Here is a 7003-nt window from a genome sequence, read left to right as displayed (position 1 = left end):
AATTAATTTGATTAATTTGAATATATAATTACATTATATATTATATACATATATAATGTATAATTAAATTATAGTTTTAAGATAATATATAATTAAATTATATATTATAATTAAATTAATTTGAATATATAATTACATTATATATTATATACATATATAATGTATAATTAAATTATATTATACTTAGTTTTAAGTGAATTTTTTTTTCATATACAGATTTTAGTAGCACTTTACAGTAAGGTTGAATTTGGTTAACATTAGTTAACTACATTAGGTAACATGAACTAACAACAAAAAAGCATGAATTAATCTTAGTTCATGTTAATTTCAACCTTTGCTAATACATTATTAAAATCAAAAGTTGTATCTGTTAATATTATTTAATGGACCCGAGCTATGAACTAACAATGACCAGTTGCATTTTTACTAACGTTAGCATAGATTAATAAATGCTCATTGTTAGGTAATGTTAGTTAAAGCACTAACTAAAGGACCCAGATTTCTGTGTGAATGATGTGCGTTCAGTGCAGCTGTTGAATGACCCACATCTTGTGTAAATGAAAGCAGACTGTTTGTGCAAATATAATTCTAGTATGTCAGTAGTGATGTCACACAGTTGCTATGGAAATACACTTGCGTACTTTGAATCATGATGAGCGTATATTAAGAACAGCATCACGGCTACATAATGATAAACCTGAACCTTCATCATGCAGCTCTGCGGCAGCGACGGAAATCCGTATTACACAGTTCTTGCTGATTTTACTGTCAAAATGACTAAATTATGTATGTTTAAAAATATATATATGAGATAGAGAGAGACCACCGTGCAATTTTTTTTCCAGTTATTTTGTGCTGACTCTTATGGAAATGGTTAAAAATTAAATTATGTAAGTTTAATAAGATTTGTAAAAAAAAAGATAAAGGAGTGCAATTTTTTTTTTGTTTGTTTCTATAGTAATTTCTATAGTAATATAATATAATATTATGTAATATAATATAATAAAAAATATTTATTATACAAATGGTCAGTGCAAAGAAAAAACTGGAAACATTTACATAATGTTTTCTTTTTTAAATAATTTTTTTTTATTAATTTTGAGCAATATTATACTTATTTTAACTTAAAAGTGTTTTCTTAAATATATTTCAGTAAAAATAAGGTACAATAAGGTTCCATTTATTAACATTAGTTAACTACATTAGTTAACATTATATGGTTCTTGCTACTTTTAATTAAAAGTTAATTAATAAAAAAAAACAGTTAATTAATTAAAAAAGAGAAAGCCATGCATTTTTTTCAATTGTTTTGTTTTTAAATATTATACTTAAAAAAATTTTTACATTTTTGAAAAAAATTGTTATATTATATTATATTATATTTTTAAGTTAAAAGTGTTTTCATAAATAGATTTCGGTAAAATTTTACAGGAAGTTTCAATTTGTTAACATTAGTTATCTACAGTAGACAACATTAAATGGTTCTTGATACTTTGCTGATTTTGTTGTCAAAAATGACCAATTTTGTGTTTAAAAAGATTTTTAAAAAGAGAGAAGCATGCACATTTTTTAATTTGTTTTGCACCAACAATTTCTATAGTAACCTAAATAATATACTATAAAATTAAAAGTTAATTAATTAAAAAAAGAGAAGGCCATGCAATTTTTCACTTTTGTTTTTAAATATAAAAAAAAAAAAATTACTTTTAAAATTTATATTATATTATATTATGTACTTATTGAAGATAAAAGTGTTTTTATAAATAGATTTCTGTAAAACTTTACAACAACGTTCCATTTGTTAGCATTAGTTATCTGCGTTATATATGGTTGCTACTTTGCTGATTTTGTTGTCAAAAATGACTGAATCACGTGTGTTTAAAAATATAAAAAATAGAGAAAGCAGTACAAATGTTTCCAGTTTTTTCAGTGCAAAGCAACAGGAAAAATGTGCACGGCTTTCTCGTCTTTAAAACTCTTTCAGGATTGTCAAACAAACCCACCGGACAGACTCGCACGTCTATCATTACGGCGTGTGTCTCTCTCAGGTAGTTGTGCAGTAAATGGTTTACCGAGAGCGAGACCCGCAAGCCTTCTGTCTGCTCATTACATTACACTCACATTTCTACAGAAACCAGCACTTTATATGCCACTGTGTGTGTGTGTGTGTGTGTGTGTGTGTGTGTCTGTCTGTGAGTGTGTGTGTGTGTGTTGTGAGTGTGTGTGTGTGTGTGTGTGTGTGTGTGAGAGAGAGATACTTGCACAGAGAAATGTGCAACTGCAGGCTGATCTCATCGATTAAATTTAGCATGAGAGAGATGAAGAGGGAGGAAGAGGAACCCGAATCTGTCGACTGCCAAAGCGGCGCTCAGAGATATTCATCAAACTACACAACATATTAGCATTACAAATCATCAACATACCCTCAGATATTACACAATATAAAATCATATTTGAAAAGGACAAACAGAATACTGTAAATTCACTTCAGCGTCTTTTTAGAGGGAGAGAAACAAGAGAGGGCTTTTGTATTCAGGCATGTTGTGTTTCTTATGTAATGTTACTGGAGAGCACTTTATCTGTGTGACAGCGTGTGTGTGTGTGTGTGTGTGAGAGAGTGTGTGTGTGTGTGTGTGTGTGTGTTTCAGGAGGATCCAGACGCAGAGGATGACATGACTCTTGGCGAGGTGAGGACACTGCGGCTGTAATAGTGAAAACCTCTCATAAACTAGGTTTAAATGCACACTAGTAATCTGCTAGTTATCGGACTGAAGTCTCAATCAGATCATCTATCCAGTTCAACACGATCGGATTGAAAAGTGTGGTGTAAAAAACTGCAGATGCTTGTTTCCACTACAGGAAAAAAAAATAAAATAAAACAGTTCATTGCAACTTCTTATTTCATGATTCAGAATTTTTTCTGAGTTTTGTTCTTGCAATTGAACGATTATATTTCACAACTTTGATTTTTCTTCCCTGAATTGCGAGTTAACATCTCACAATTCTGACTTTTTTCTCGCAGTTCTGAGAGCAAAGTCAGAATTGTGAGATATAAACTCAAAAAGAATTGCATGAAAAAAATCTGAATATTGAGAAAAGCATCTCACTGATTGATTACAGCTGTCAGAAGAGAGAAAGATGATCCTCAGCCGTTCTATTAGAAACACCCCCACAGCTAGTTAACTCTTAACTAGGTGCTATAACATACTATATAAAATATTGCATTCTAAATGTACATTATTTTTAAAAAAGCTGTATTTATGATGTTATTAATGAGAAAAATGAAAATAGTGCAAAGACTTTTACTCTTAATAAGTGATGTACTTCAGATAACAAAACTGAAATCTCAACAAAAATAACTAGTTATAGATAATAATAATACAATAGACAATATAATTTCATCAGTTATTATCATCAATGGTGTATTGATTTCTTTACAGAAATGAAAGTTCAAAGTCTTGATTATATAAAGTATGGCATTCTAAATATATATAATGTAATTTTATATGTTCACTAATAGTGAATATTTATTATATTTGCATAATATTTATTAACAGTGAAAATTTGCTATGTTTGCTAATAGTGAATATTTATTATATTTGCATAATATTTATTCATATTTATTAATAGTGCAAATTTGCTATATTTACTAATAGTGAATATTTATTATATTTACATAATATTTATTAATAGTGCAAATTTGCTATATTTACTAATAGTGAATATTTATTATATTTACATAATATTTATTAATAATTATAAATAGTGCAAAGCTACATAATATCAATTAATAAAAAAAAGTAGTGTATTTGACTACAAAATAGTGTTGTATATGTACATTAATTTAAAAAGTGTATATATACTGTATAAATTTACGAAAAATTTGATAAATGAAGTGCAAACTTAAAATTTTTTTTTTAAAAAGTGCAATAATTTAAACAATTAAAAAAAGCTGTATTTACGATGTTTATAATGAATAGACTAAAATAGTGCAAAGTGTAATTGATAGAAATATAAAACAGATGACATTAAAGAATAACAGTGCATGAAGGACAAGAAAATGAAGTCAAAAACCATCTCTGGCTGTGAGTGCAGATCGAGGAGTGGGAGGAGCAACAGCTTGACGAGCAGGTGAACTTCAACAACTGCAAGATTGACCCCGCCCCCTTCCAGCTGGTGGAGCGCACTTCACTGCACAAGGTGTGTGTGTGTGTGCGTGTGTTTAGTATATATATATATATATATACGAATGTAAGCTCTGTTGATGTTTTTAATAAAGGGTTTCACACACACACACACACACACACACACACACACACTCACATACAAATGCTAACACTGGATTTATCATCTGCATTTGCAAACTCACTTGTGGCAAGAGCACAGAAGTCTTCATTAAGACCCGCTCTGCAGTGGTACACACACGCACACACACTCACACTCACACACACACACACACACACACACACACTCCTGCGGCAGCTGTGAATGTGCTTAATGCAGTCCATTCACTCTACACATTTCTACTCTTGTGTGCGCACTCATTCTCTCTCTATCCACACACTCACTGATTTATTTATGTGTTTCATGTGCATGCGTGTGGTCAAAATGTATGCGTTTTCCACTTGCAATGTTACAGAGCCTCATGAAAAACAACACTGTGGATGGTTTTGGTGCATAGAAGCACTACCATTTATGTATTATTATTATTATTTAACACATTTATTATACTAATTTATTTGTTTGCATGCTGATTCTCTTGGTCTCTCTGACAGACTCACACCATCTTCTCTCTGCTGGGTTTGGATCACGCTTACGTCACCAGCATCGGGAGACTTATTGGAGTAGTTTCACTGAGAGAGGTGAGAGTTCACCGATCACACATCTGAAAATATCATCTCATTATATGCTCACCGAGGCTGCATTTATTTGATCAAAAATACTGTAAAAATTGTGAAATATTATTAGAATCTAAAACAGCTGTTTTCTCTGTGAATATCTGTTAAACTGTAATTTATTTCTGTGATGCGCAGCTGAATTTTCAGCATCATTACTCCAGCCTTCAGTGTCACATGATCTTCAGAAATCATTCTAATATGCTGATTTGCTGCTCCAGAAACATTTTATGCAAGCTTTTTTCTCACAGTGGATGTTTTTCTAGCAGTTATTTTAATTTTCTGATGGTTTTTACTTGCAATTCAGATTTCTCTTTCTCAATTCTGGGCTTTTTTTCCTCACAATTATGTTTTTTTTTTTTTTCATTTTCATTTTTTTTCATTCACAATTATAAACCTTTCACCTTTCATTCACTTTTTCACTTTTTGAGAAATGTGATGCACAGGATCTGTTTGAGCGCGTCATCCGTGCTGGAGACGTTATATCTCACTGTTCTGACTTCTCGCAAATGACTTTTCTTGCAATTATGACCTTTGAATTGTGAATTGTCATAATTGTGAGATGTAAATTTGCAATTTCAGAAGAAATGAAAAGTCTTATTGCAAGTTTTAATTCGCATTTGGGAGAAATAAACTTGCAATTCTGAGAACAACGCTCAGAATTGTGAGATAAAAAGGCTTTTTTTTTTATTCCTTGGCGGAAACAAGCTTCCATGCATTTCTGATTATTATCAATGTAGAAAACAGTTGTGCTGCACAATATTTTTGTGGAAACTGTGATAGATTCAATTTTTCAGGATTCACAGATGAACAGAAAGTTCAACAGAACAGCATTTATTTGAAATAGAAATCTTCTGTAACATTATAAATGTCGTTACTGTCATGCGTTCGTCATTAAGCAGCTCTCGTCTGTGCTGCAGCTGCGTAAAGCCATCGAGGGCTCGATGACGGTGAAGGGTGTGAAGGTTCGTCCGCCGCTGGCGAGTTTCAGAGACAGCGGCACCAGCAGCGAAAGTGAAGCCACTGAACTCCACAAACTGTGGGCTCGTCACACCAGCCTCAGCATTCCCCGAGAACAGCAGCCCAACGCCTCCGACTCGGACGACAGGTCGCAGTGACCCGCGCACAGACGGCTTCACGCATCCAAAAATCCTCCAGCTCTTCCCACACTAACTCACTTTCCCTTTGGGAGAATCAGGGACTGTCTGGACTCTGTCCTTTTTTCTGAGTGTGCGTATGTGTGTCTTTATATGTGTGTTTGTTGCAGAAAGAGACGGATCATTTTATTTTGTACGTTGCCTACCGTTCCCTTTTTCACTTTTTACGAAATGTGATGCACATGATCTGTTTGAACGCTTCATCTGTTGGCTTTCGTGCTTTTTATATTGAGTTTATATCTCACTATTTTTTTTCGCAATTGTCTTTTCTCACAATTATGACTTTTTTGCAATGGCCTTTTTCACAATTATGACTTTTCTTCTTGCAATTATGACCTTTTTTTTTACAATTATGACTTTTTTTCTCACAATTGGCTTTTTTCCCCCCGCAATTATGACTTTTCTCACAATTATGACTTTTCTACTCGCAATGACTTTTTTCACAATTTACCTTTTTTTTTTTTCGCAATTATGACTTTTTTCTCACAATTATGACTTTTTTCTCACAATTATGACTTTTTTCTCACAATTATGACTTTTTTCTCACAATTATGACTTTTTTCGCAATTGACTTTTTTTGCAATTATGACTTCTCTTCATACAATTATGACTTTTTTCTCACACTTGGCTTTTTTTCGCAATTATTACTTTTTTCTCACAATTATTACTTTTTTTCGCAATTATGACTTCTCATAATTATGACTTTTCTTCTCACAGTTATGACTTTTTTTCCCATGTCATCCATGTCATTATACACATTTGTGTCCTCATAAACCATATATACCTGTACACACACACACTACACACACACTACACACACAACACACACACACACACACACCCACTCACACACACACACACACACACTCTCACACACACACCACACACACACACTCACACACTCACACACACACACACACACACCCACTCACACACACACATCTCACACAC

The 7003-nt window shown here is 32.4% G+C and overlaps 1 pseudogene; it reads left to right on the top strand.

Annotated features, from left to right (window-relative positions):
* Positions 1-6047, top strand: part of LOC107733394 (chloride channel protein 2-like) — a 47530-nt pseudogene extending 41483 nt beyond the window's left edge.
* The last annotated feature ends 956 nt before the right edge of the window (positions 6048-7003 follow it).

This window comes from Sinocyclocheilus rhinocerous, unplaced genomic scaffold (assembly GCF_001515625.1).
Source record: "Sinocyclocheilus rhinocerous isolate Xijiao unplaced genomic scaffold, SAMN03320098_v1.1 scaffold910, whole genome shotgun sequence".
NCBI lineage: Eukaryota > Metazoa > Chordata > Actinopteri > Cypriniformes > Cyprinidae > Sinocyclocheilus > Sinocyclocheilus rhinocerous.
The sequence above is the reverse complement of the archived record's forward strand: the minus strand, read 5'-3'. Positions and strand labels throughout refer to the sequence as shown.